The sequence below is a fragment of the Amphiura filiformis genome, chromosome 7 (assembly GCF_039555335.1).
Source record: "Amphiura filiformis chromosome 7, Afil_fr2py, whole genome shotgun sequence".
Classification (NCBI taxonomy): Eukaryota; Metazoa; Echinodermata; class Ophiuroidea; order Amphilepidida; family Amphiuridae; genus Amphiura; species Amphiura filiformis.
The window spans coordinates 67849055-67862310 of NC_092634.1; the positions used below are offsets into that span (position 1 = coordinate 67849055).

The window sequence follows — 13256 nt, forward strand, 5'->3', positions numbered from 1 at the left end:
GATAGATGTCGCGCCAGCTAGAGATGCCGATGAATACGACCTGCATACACATTTTACACTGTAACTCAGAATACAATTTAGGGAATTTACGACTCATTCGAGCTGTACGGTCACATTTGACCTCCTGCTACGGACTGCTTGGCATAAAAATACTAAAATCTTGTTCAAAGTGTATCGTCATTGGTACCAATGCGGCGGCAAGAAGAATTATTAAAGAAAAAAAGGATGGGTAGAATGGGCTGCAAGAAGAATCGTTAATTACAAAAGGTTTCACAAATTCTGAAATGAAACTATACCTGGTTTTGCTATATAATACTGTGAATGTAAAAATAGTTACTAATTATAAAAAGTTATTGAGAATTTAAAAAAAAAATTATGTTAACCCTTTCGGGCTGTTGATGAAGGATGCAGCACAATTTAATTTTTCTGCACGGACTGACCACGGTACGCTACTGCGGATATGACTTTGGTTTTTCATTCCATAAACGTCTCTTCTTGGATAGAGTTTTCACTTACCTGAAGTGCTGCACGTATGTGTGTACCTATTACATTATACATGTAGAGATAAATTTGCATAAATGAATACTGAATAGCGATGAATAAGAACATTATCCAGATTAACACAAAGCCATTGGCTTGGAAACTGATTAAATGGCTGTCGTGTAGACGTTAAAATTGACGTACGAAATTACACGACATTATAGCAGTTAAATGTTTAATGCATTTACACAATGCTTTCTTCTTCAGTACTGTTGATTAACCACGCCCACCCAACCCACATCTTTTGTCATCTTTTAGTCAAGTATTTTGTTTAAATTCTGTAATTTTGGATACAAATATTGTGACGATGTGACCACTGCTGCCTTAGGCTTACAAAAGTTGTTACATTAATATATTTATTGTATGTTCTGGAGTTCGTATGTCCTCAACGCGCGTTCTTTATAAATGAATGTGAAAGAGCATCTTATATTGATTCGTCTCTTTGTAAAATTCACGTTAAACATAAATTATCATAGTAGGATAATTATCTTCCTCAGGCTCAGCAGGCGCAGTACGCTAGCAAACACTGTATACCGCCCTCATTTGCTCACATATCACGCTATATAACCGTTAAATAATTGATATACTTCCCTCTGGCTCGCTATCGTGTGATCACTGTTCTATAATTCCAGGGAAGCCATGATGCGTTTAACAAAGAGGTGAATCGATATTCGGCATTTTGTCATGTATTTTGATGCTGTAATTATTAAACCACATGCATGTCACATGAAATATGGACACAATCGTACTTTGCAAATTTATGAGTATTATAGTATTATTAATGTTGATGATTCATTCGTATTAGTTTATTTAACCACTCACTTCAACATTGCATAACAGGCAAGTGCCAACTTTGCGCTTGTTTACAGTATACCGTCCACACTGGCAAAGAATTTCAAGCTTAGCTCTTAGATTTTAAAATTGGCCTCAATATAGATTTCGATTATTTATATTGTATATTGTACTACATAAACTATCCTTTACTGATATTGCTATATATAATTTATATCAATAAAGTCTTTTTTCATTGATAAAAAAATTTTGAGTGTGCCATATTATAAAATATCGAGGTGTCCAATGTATCACTTCGCGGGAAACCTCATATATAATTCCAAAGATCAAGTGCAAAAACCTCATATGTGAAAAGTGGGCCCAAACTTAATATATAAACATCGCCTGTGCGATTTGGGTCAAATTCTTCTTCTTTTTCCTCCTTTTGTTTTCTTTTTTCTTTCGTTCTTTCTTTCTTTCTTTCTTTCTTTCTTTCTTTCTTTCTTTCTTTCTTTCTTTCTTTCGTTCTTTCTTTCTTTCTTTCTTTCTTTCTTTCTTTCTTTCTTTTTTTCGTTCTTTCTTTCTTTCTTTCTTTCTTTCTTTCTTTCTTTCTTTCTTTCTTTCTTTCTTTCTTTCTTTCTTTCTTTCTTTCTTTCTTTCTTTCTTTCTTTCTTTCTTTCTTTCTTTCTTTTTCTTTCTTTCTTTCTTTCTTTCTTTCTTTCTTTCTTTCTTCCTTCTTCTTCTTCTTTTTTTTTCTTAATGTGTCAACTAGAGAAAAATGCCCCCAATACACTAATACTTCCCTTTCCACTGCATACTACATAGGTACCCGTAAATGACCAAATCTTATTAATCCTATTAATTTCGAACAATTAAATCGATATGAGGTTTTATATTATTGGCCCTGTTTGCTACATTATAAGGTTTTGCTTTACTTTTGATCTTTGAAATTACACAATGAAATTTTCCCCGCCCAATGACGCAGTGCAACAAGTCCCTACGGACATTTTAGAAGAACGGTATTCTATATTGTATATACGTGACACCTGCTATTGCAGATGGGACCCTTCTTGTACACACTCCTCAAACTACTGTGTTTGCACGTCAGCCAGTAAATTCTCTGGTATATCACACTTAATAATCTCCCCGTCTGACTGGACCCATATCGTATCCGAGTTCATATGTGACACAATCTGGTCCATGGGGGCCAAAGGCGGCAAAATTGAAATTGAGGTAAAGACAAAAATATGGAGGTAAAAAAACAATAAAATACATAAGAAAACAGACGAAACAAAACTTCATAACTTTTGTACCAAGTATGCTAGACCTTTGGTGTTTTCAGTATATAATAGCCTCATGTTTGTAAAAGGTAATGATTGTAGTAAATAAATTTTCAAAAATGCATCCTTTGGCCCCCATGGAGCAGACACGATGCTGACATAAGAAACAGCAAATGTCTAGAAATATTTCATTTTTGTCCAGGTTATGCAGAAAGGGCCACCTAACATATCAAATCACTCTACTTGTTTGACTGTACCATATTATAAAATATACTGTGCACGTCAGCCAGTAAATTCTCGGGTGTATCACACTCAACAATCTCACCGTCTGATAGGACCCATATCGTATCCGAGTTCATTATGGTTGATACCCGATGCTAAAATATAAAAACAAAATAACAAAATCAATATAATTTCGAAATTATAATATAAAAGGCGTTTTACTCACATAATATCACATTTATCTAATAAAAAATTCTTAATTAAATTAAATTAAATATACTAACATGCAGATTACAAGCGGAAAGTTAACACAATATTTATGAAGAATGTTGCTCTATGATGTTATACCCATGCATGATTCCTGGCAGATAATCCATTGGTCAAACTGCTCTTGACACAGTCTTTCTTCAGTTTGTTTCTCATAAAAACAATTCAAGACGGCCAATGGTACACAAACAGACAGACGAAAACATTACGCAATGGTCAGATGGATCAATCACGCTTAAGATGTCTTAAACAGTAAAGAAATATTTCACCAACTTTTGAAAAGAGGGATAATAACTCATTCAACTATAATGGACTTTTGGGGAAATGCTGTCAGCATGGTCCCTCTTTATAATACCAACACTTTCAATCATTTTGTCTAAGGAGAAGGTCACATTCTGGAAAGCTGGACTGCCCAGGATCACCCAGCAACTAATTCTCCATTTGGGTCATATACTGCCTTTGGCTGTATGACTTGTAAACTTGTCATATCAGGGGCAAGGAAAGAATTCCTTTAGAAACTAAACCTAGCAGAACGAATTGATGAAACCCTAACTCTCTCAACGCGGGTGTCGACTGCAATGCAGACGACAAGTTTATTCTTGATTTTTTTTAATTTAAAAATGTCAGAATTTTCATGACCATTTTTGGAATCAACATGAAAAATGTAGTAAAATGAGTACAAACAAGCCTGGTATTGGTATAGCTCTTGATATTTTGGGAAAACAATCTTAAATCTCTCCCAGCACACAGAGCATTTATAGGACCTGTAGTGTAATGGGACATAATGGAAGTGAAATTAACAATAATTAGCTGGTTTACCGCTATTGTAAGAACTGTCTTGTCTTTGAAGACGGTGCTCACAACCTCTTGAAGAATCTTTTCCTGAAATAAACAAAATTATGAAATGCCATTTGTTCAAATGTCTCCAACATTATTATGAGATGTTTCAGGTTTTTCATATTACATTAATAACAACATTTTCCGTTTCCTCATTTTAATGCAAATGAAACTTTTGGTTGGCGAGTCCAATTGATTCAAATTCAAAGGCAAAAACCCTCTTGTTTTGAGATTAGCTTTAACTAATTTATATCAATTTATTGCAAAAAATGTTATATGTGATGTAATCGAATGAGAAACATGAGAAATTATTGAATGTCGTTGACTTACGGGAAAGCTAAAACGACCCAATAGGTCCAATCTATTGTTTAGTTGTTATTTACCTCACATTTGATAACATACTAAGGCACCATTTAAGCAAAAATTATTTAATAATAATTTCGAAGAAGACAAACGATTAACATACGGTGTAATAGTCTATAGACGCTGTTGCCTCGTCCATAATAAGTACACGTGAGTTCCGTAGGAAGGCTCGAGCGAGACAAAATAGCTGCCTCTGACCAACACTAAAATTCTCACCACCTTCAGACACGGGACTATCTGTAACAATAATCAAAAGGAATTACAACGAGATTAGCATAAACATCTAAGAAATACAAAGCAAGACTTTTTTAAGGGGGTACTACACCCTTGGCCAATTTTGTGCATATTTTTGCATTTTTCTCAAAAATTATAGCGGATTGGTGACAAGTAAGATATGTATATTATAGGGGCAAGGACTACAACTACTGCACTGTAAATTCAGCAACTCAAGGCAAGCAGTTATTGATTTATTGATCAAATATTGGTTTTCCCTCATTTTTGACTGTAACTCCACAACTGTTGTCTGCGTTGAAATAAAATTTCCAGTGCAGTAGTTGTAGTCCTTGCCCCTATAATATACATATCTTACTTGTCACCAATGCGCTATAATTTCTGTGAAAAATGCAAAAATAGGCACAAAATTGGGCAGGGGTGTAGTACCCTCTTAAGTTGTATTTCATACTCTTTTACATATTGAGAACCAATCAGACCAAACGTTAGAACAATCCCAGGAGTACAACAAAATTGTGTATAATTGCACGGATGCGTACTCAAGCAGTGCTTGCTCTTGTTGGTTGATGCATTCATATTAGCTCGTATTTTCCAACATTTTTGGGACAATTTTGTTTTAAAAATAGCAAAATCACGGGTTTTTTTGTTTGTTTGTTTTCGTGTATGAAATAGGTTAATAAATGCGTATTAGTTGTTGCTCGAGAAATTGTACTTAATAGTGCACGTGTACTGATACGTTGATGCGTCTAATCCACTCCCCCTCCGGAGCTCGTGCATTAGACGCATCAACATTCCAGTACGCGGGCATTATTTTGTACAATTAGACTCTTAATAAGCAATACCATTTTATTAACCTATTAAAGGGCTGAGTATCAAGGATATACACAATGTGGGTATCCCTAATAATGCCTCTATTATCTTGGCGGGTTGGGGGGGGGGGGAAGTTAGCGGTTAATGCTCTACATGCTAGTCACAGGCTTAAACATAAAAAGCTTTGAGATATTTTCTTAAAAGATCAAAAGCTATTCCAATAACCAATAAACCAATCGTACAATTTTGCATGCATATTTGGCATTTTCCCAAAAGACCCTACAGCTACTAAAGCTATCTAAAGCAATTAGAAAAGAACATTATCAACACAACTTTCAAGCACAAATTATTCGTATATATCGAACAAATCCATCCATATTTATAACTGAAATATGAAAAGTTTTTTCACTATCATGACAATTGGTACATGTGTTAAAAATAATAATACAGCTTGCTATTCAAGTAGAATACTCAATACAAGTAGAACACTTGTCGTAAATACCAAACTGTCGCCCGATGCCTGAGCACAAAATATGGAGAATGTTTTACAGGTGGGTAAGTTGCCTAGCAACATCAACATCTTCATCTTTATATAATTCTCTAGAAATGTCACCTGGATTTATAATAATATTTATGTAAAACTATTGAAAATATACCCGGGTACTTTTAAAAATTTAAACATTTCCATTTGTTTAGTCAAAATGACATAGATTTCCCTCATTATTGTCATAATTATCGGAACCACATGGTAGGAACTTCATACAATGGGGGTCTTTGCTGGCCAAAATATTGGTGTGGCTTTACCTATCACTGGCATCAGACGAAGAGTTGAATCCGTGCGACTACATCTTTGAACTACATTATATTTTGCAACACGAACTACGAAGAGGGGGTGCTTGCTTTTGTTTGTACTGCGCGCGCACATTGTCACAATAAAGCAATTTTCGTCTCGATCATGGGCAAAAATAGTGTCAAATTCAAAAAATGTTACGCGCTACGCGCGCATATCGCCCCAATAAAGCATTTTTAGAAGCTCGAAAACATGTACAGTCTCTCTAAAAACAAAAAATTCATGTTGCAACTGCAATTTTTTTCAGCTGTTTTGCCCCCCCCCCCCCGACCAAGAAAGCTGGCTACGCCCCTGTTACACCCACTATGAGAGACATAACCTTAATCTCCTACACATCGGGTGTAGATTGCAAATGGAATCATCCATTCAGGTAACCCCATTTGTAAATCACGTTCCCCGTGTGGGAAATTAAGTCATGTCTTCCATAGGGGTGAGTGGATTTCAACTGGAATGGCCGAATCTTGTCTTCCTGCGACCAGCGAAATAAGCACCTACGATGAATATAAATCAGCGCTGAACCAATGTTGAGAAAATGAAGACAATTGCTTGAGATAAATTAATGCAATATGAATAATCGGCTCTGTTAAAGGCCCATTCAGTGATTTGCTCAACCGGACGATCGTGAAAATTATCAAAATTCGGATTTTGATACCTTTGTCATTGTCATATATGTGCTAACATATAAACCTGCCAGTGGTTCAGCCGAAAGCCGTGTAAAATAAAACAGTTAATCTGTAATTTATAGATAAGGTGACCTATGATGTCACATGTTTACATTCAGACCGCCCTCTGTTGTTTCAAGTCAGGCAAAATAACACAGAAGTGTCTATGACAGACCACATAAATCTCTTTAAAACTCAACTTTTAAAAACCTTTGAAGTTTTGTGTGATAATAATGTATATAGCTTGATGCATTTATAAACAAGATTGATAACATTTTTTGTATTATTTGCTTTGAAACCAAAGTTAATGAATACAAATCAACTTCTTCCATGTAAACTATAGTGTTTTTTGCCTGACAGTTTTGATCACAGACCAACAGAGGGCGTATCAAATGTAAACACATGTCACCTCATACTGTCAGTATATAAATTAGCTACATGTATTTGAATGGGGTTTCTACTTTATCAATACTGCCGTTTCCTTTGTTGTTGTTTTTTGCCAAATTCTTCATTTCAAAAATATCAAATGACAATTTGAATGACTTATCTTTCACTTTTAAGCAATTTATAAACAATTTTAATTTTTTTTACACTTGCGCTGGGATCACTGAATGGGTCTTTATGTATAGAGTGCGTCTTGTTTCAAGCTGAGAGTAAGCTATACTGAAATTCGTGCAGTGGCAGATTTGAATCAGTGCATATACAACATACGCGGTTGTGGTAACAGCGATCATTGGCGATCGGATAAAACGCCAATCTACGTGTGTCTAAGCGCTTCGTCGGAGTAGGTTAACACGCGATTCGCTTCTGTCGCTGCAAAATCCAACAAGACTATAGTAAATTTCCATACAATACAATTTTGTACAATTTCAGAAATGCATCATGGGAATGAAAGATTTTCTGTTGTGACCAATACCTAAGCTGGCATCAAAGCTGGATACAGCATCTTTCAGCTGAGCAATACGCAAGGCTTCCCAAAGCTCTCCATCGGTGTTACGTTTTAACGGATCAAGATTACTTCTACATGAAAAGAAATATCAAAATGAAATTTTAGAAAGGTGAAAATAATTGAGGCTAATTCCTGTCAATAACATTTTATTCGCAGACTATCACTATGGACCACAATGGCCTCGTCCCAATGGCATAGTTCAATAACCTCAATTTAACACTTGTAGTGCAAAATTTGACCTCAAGTTGCAGAGTATGAGTTTTTGTACCCAAATTTTCAGAGGTCATTCAATGAATGTGCAAATGTATCGGGGCTAAAGAACTGTGCCCTGATAGATGAGTATGTTGTGGATCCCAGTGTATATCTACACTTAGCCTGTCGGTGAAATCTCGGCAAAATTTGCAATTCCCACTTGACATAATGTGATGTGATCAAGTAAAATCAGTCTGAAGTCGGTCACATTCAATTTACAGTTTCTTATAGGATAGTTAAAAGCATTTACATAGCTGCATTTTGTAGAAAATACCATTGAAATTGAACAACCAGTTCAAAAAATTATGAGCAACAAAGAGTTTCCAAAACATCAGGAAAGAAAAGGAAATATTTCCTTTGTTTGGCTATATCTCAAAATCAATATTTCCGATTTCTGGCTGATTTTACTTGATCACATCACATATGGCAGTTTAATTCCAATGTAAGTCGATATAGGTTTTATAAACCGGAATTTATATAGTTGAACTAACTAATCATTATCATTTTATACAAAATTTACATTTTCTGCAAAAAAAGGATTTTAAGAGAGTCATTATTCTTAACATAAAATTAATTATCAATTTTCGATTTATAAAGCGAATTTTTCTAGAGCATTCGAAGTGATGTAATTTTGCTGCCTGTGGTGAATCATCAGAATCAGATCGCATCAACTAAATTTAGTATATAGTTAGGGGAAAAAGTTCACTTTGGTGACCACTCTCTGGCTAGTAAGGTTTGACGATTGATTCGACTTCTATGGACCATTTAGAAAAAAATAGCCACCATGTCCCTCGCGAAAATCCCGGCATTTTTCGCTAGAGGCCAAAATCCAAAATGGCCGCCACCACCATTTTGAAAATTTAAGTTTTGAACCAGAGCAGCTATAATCATGCACAAAGACACTTTTTCGGATATGTCGAGTACAAGGATTCCGATTCTGACATTAGTTTGACATTACGGCATCATTTTCACCCAGAAATCCAAGATGGTGGCCGGCACCATCTTGAAAAATTTAGTTTTGAACAAGAGGACCTTAGCTTGTGTACACAGACACTTCTTTGGCTAAGTCGACCACAAGTATTTCAAATTTGACATTACTTTGACATTACCAACTCATATTTACCCAGAAATCCAAGATGGTGGCCGCCGGCGCCATCTTGAAAAAAATAAGTTTTGAACCAGATTACCTAAAATCGTGTACAAAGACACTTTTTCCGGTAAGTCGACCCCAAGAAATCCGAATCTGACATTAATTTGACGTTACAAAATATTTTTGCCCAGAAATCCAAGATGGCCCCCATTTGGTAGAGCGTAAATGTGATTTTTGAATGAAAGCAGAAGCATAAATGTGTCATTTCCGCCTTATCTGGGGTTCATGTCCCTTATATGGGGTTTAAACTGCCTTATCTTGGGTTTACATCCCTTATCTAGGGATAAGGCGCCTTACCTGTGGTTTAGACGGCCTTATCCTGGGTTTACGTTCCTAACCTGTAGATAAAATGCCTAAACCTGAGCATATCGCAGTCTAAACCCAGATAAGGCATCTAAACCCCAGATAATGCGCCGTAACCCCAGATAAGGGACGTAGACCGTCGATAAAGCAGTCCAACCCCCAAATAAGGCGCTTTAACCCTAAATGAGGAACATAAACCTAAGATAAGGCATCTAAACCCCACGTAAGGTGCCCAAACTCTAGATACGGGTCGTTAACCCCAGATAAGGGTCGTAAACCTCAGATAAGACATCTAAACCCAAGATAAGGCGCCTTAACCCCAGATAAGAGACGTAAACTCAGATATGACAGTTTAAACCCCCGATAAGGCACCGTAACCCCAGATAAGGGACGTACACCTCAGATAAACCAGTCCCAACCCCAAATAAGGCGCCTTAACCATAAATAAGGAACATAAACCTAATATAAGAGAAGTAAACCCCAGACGGCGCCTTATCTGGGGTTTAGACTGCCATATCTGAGTTTACGTCTCTTATCTGGGGTTAAGGCGCCTTATCTTGGGTTTAGATGCCTTATCTGAGGTTTACGACCCTTATCTGGGGTTAACAACCCTTATCTAGAGTTAAGGCACCTTATGTGGGGTTTAGATGCCTTTTCTGGGGTTTATGTTCCTTATTTAGGGTTAAGGCGCCTTATTTGGGGTTTAGACTGCTTTATCTGGGGTCTACGTCGCTTATCTGGGGTTACGGCGCATTATCTGGGGTTTATATGCCTTATCTGGGTTTAGACTGCGATATGCTAAGGTTAAGGCATCTTAGCCACAGGTAAGGAACGTAAACCCACGATAAGGCCGTCTAAACCACAGATAAGGCGCCTTATCCCTAGATAAGGCGCCTTATCCCAAGATAAGGCAGTTTAAACCCCATATAAGAGACATGAACCCCAGATAAGGCGGAAATGACACACTTATGCTTCTGCTCTCATTCAAAAATCACATTTACGCTCTACCAAATGGGGGCCATCTTGGATTTCTGGGCAAAAATTATTTTGTAACATCAAAGTAATGTCAGATGGGGTCGACTTACCGGAAAAAGTGTCTTTGTACACGATTTTAGGTAATCTGGTTAAAAACTTATTTTTTTCAAGATGGCGCCGGCGGCCACCATCTTGGATTTCTGGGTAAATATGAGTTGGTAATGTCAAAGTAATGTCAAATTTTAAATCCTTGTGGTCGACTTATCGAAAAAAGGGTCTTTGTACACGATTTAAGGTCCTCTTGTTCAAAACTAAATTTTTCAAGATGGTGCCGGCCACCGTCTTGGATTTCTGGGTGAAAATGATGCCGTAATGTCATACTAATGTCAGAATCGGATTCCTTGTACTCGACATATCCGAAAAAGTGTCTTTGTGCATGATTATAGCTGCTCTGGTTCAAAACTTAAATTTTCAAAATGGTGGTGGCGGCCATTTTGGATTTTGGCCTCTAGCGAAAAATGCCGGGATTTTCGCGAGGGACATGGTGGCTATTTTTTTCTAAATGGTCCATAGAAGTCGAATCAATCGTCAAACCTTACTAGCCAGAGAGTGGTCACCAAAGTGAACTTTTTCCCCTAACTAATAGGCCGGTTGCACCACTGACTTATCCGCACTTTATAACATCCACCAATCTGTGCAACTCCCCCAATTCCATTGGGTGAATGAAATCGCCGATTTTGAAAGAGATCCCACAGGAACACAGGAAACATGGATCAGGATAAACAAGATGCATATACAGTCCTTAAGGGGAACGGCCGGGGCTTGAACCATAGACTCATTGGTACAAGGCAAGGAAACAATTGCTGGGCCAATTCGCTCGCTAATAAACATGTCAGTTTTGTTTTTGGCTACACAGGAGCCAAAAAATTAAAATGCTACGATTACAACGAAAATTGCTTGTCATGTAAAAACAAGTCAAATTAGAGAGAATGTTTTGTTACCGTATTGTTCCGGTAAATAACACTGGATCTTGGGGAATTATAGACAACCTCTGACGCAATGTGGTTAAAGGAAGCCCTGCTATGTCGATTCCATCTATCTTGATTGTACCTGTAACACAGTGCATGACAAGGTGTTATGATGGATGGATATTACCAACGGCCTCTAAATAAGGCCAGGACCTACATTTAATTCTTTAATTATTTCTCTCCTGGGCAGAGTTCCAAATTGATTTCAAGGATTTTTGCGAGATTTTGTCCACCTGGTTACTTTAGGATTTTACCTATGGCGCCATTTGGGTTTGTATTATCGTGTATTTGTACCTCTTGTGATTCAAATACCCGGGTTCAAATATTTACTCAATGTTTAGTAGCGCAGCTGCGCCAAGTCCTAATTTGTAAAATCCTTGCTTAAGTAGTACCCGGGGTGCGGATATAAACAAATGTAGCCACAGGAAAACGTCTCTTACACAGATTACTTCAACCAGTTGTTTATAACTATAATTATCATACAGACTTGCGTATACCTTTGAACGTCTGTATCAGTCTGAATAAAGCTAAAGTAAGTGAAGATTTTCCACTTCCGGTTCTGCCGCATATTCCAACCTACGTAATAAAAAAAAAATGATAATGTATCAATCATCGACTTAGTTATACTTTCCGTACATCTTTTACGTATTAAAAACTAATTTATAAGAAATTGTCATCCTTTCTTCCCCGTCCTTTTCGCCGCTTTTCTTACTCCCCTTGAAAGATGACAGGGTGAGCTTGAATGATAAAAATGCGGTGAACTTTTATTTACATCACTACACTATAATGACGTCCTTTTGCCATGATTAAGGTTAACAAAGTTATTTTACTGTCTTTTTGTATGGCACATACACAGCAAACACAAAAATTTTATTAAAACGTTGTAAATGTGCTATAAACACGTTTTTGGTTTTATTCAAAACGGTTTAACCCTACAACAACTGAGCCATATTTTGTAACACGTATAAACGTAAATCTTTGTACAAACGTCATAATTATACCGTTATAGCTATGAGTTTCTTCTATCCAGTGATACCAAAATCGGCAGAGTGTTACACTATCGTAAGTACAGTTTGGACAGTTTTACAGGAGAAGCATTTTTGTGCTTAGCGAAGCCGTTTCTTTCCAAGTAACCATAAAATGACATCGGAATGTAAAGCAATTTGATTTTAATAATATAAACTATATAAATGGTGTTAAAGTTAATAAATCGATGAATTATTGACTGATTTAGATGTCGTAAGTACCACATACGATAGTGTTACACTCAAATTGAAATGAGTGTAGAGTGCAACACTATCGTATGTGCCACATACGATAGTGTTGCACTCAAATAGAAATAAATGTAGAGTGCAACACTATCGTATGTGCCACATACGATAGTGTAGCATTCATTGCTAAATTAGGATATGCGTAATATCGGCTCAAATATCCAATATTTTGTCATTTTATGTTTCTTAACAAGTGTTAATTTATTTTGGCACATAATACTTACAATAGCAAGACACCTTTTGCCGTAATGTTATCTCTCAAGGTTTATTAATGAAGCTAAAACTAAAAACACCGGATTTATCGCCTCTATTACCAGTCACAGGAGCTATGAACTTAGCCAGCATGATGACAACGCCTACAGCCGTCAGCGTCACAGCCAGTGATGTGTTAGAGACTGTTTTGCACTTACGATGGTGTAGCATTCCGTAATTTTGTTGTTTAGGCCCAAGAAAGTAGCGTATGTGGCACATATGATAGTGTTGCATGCATTAATT

The 13256-nt window shown here is 36.7% G+C and overlaps 1 pseudogene; it reads right to left on the reverse strand.

Annotated features, from left to right (window-relative positions):
* Positions 1-2803: 2803 nt before the first annotated feature.
* Positions 2804-13256, reverse strand: part of LOC140158033 (ATP-binding cassette sub-family C member 9-like) — a 46746-nt pseudogene continuing 36293 nt past the window's right edge.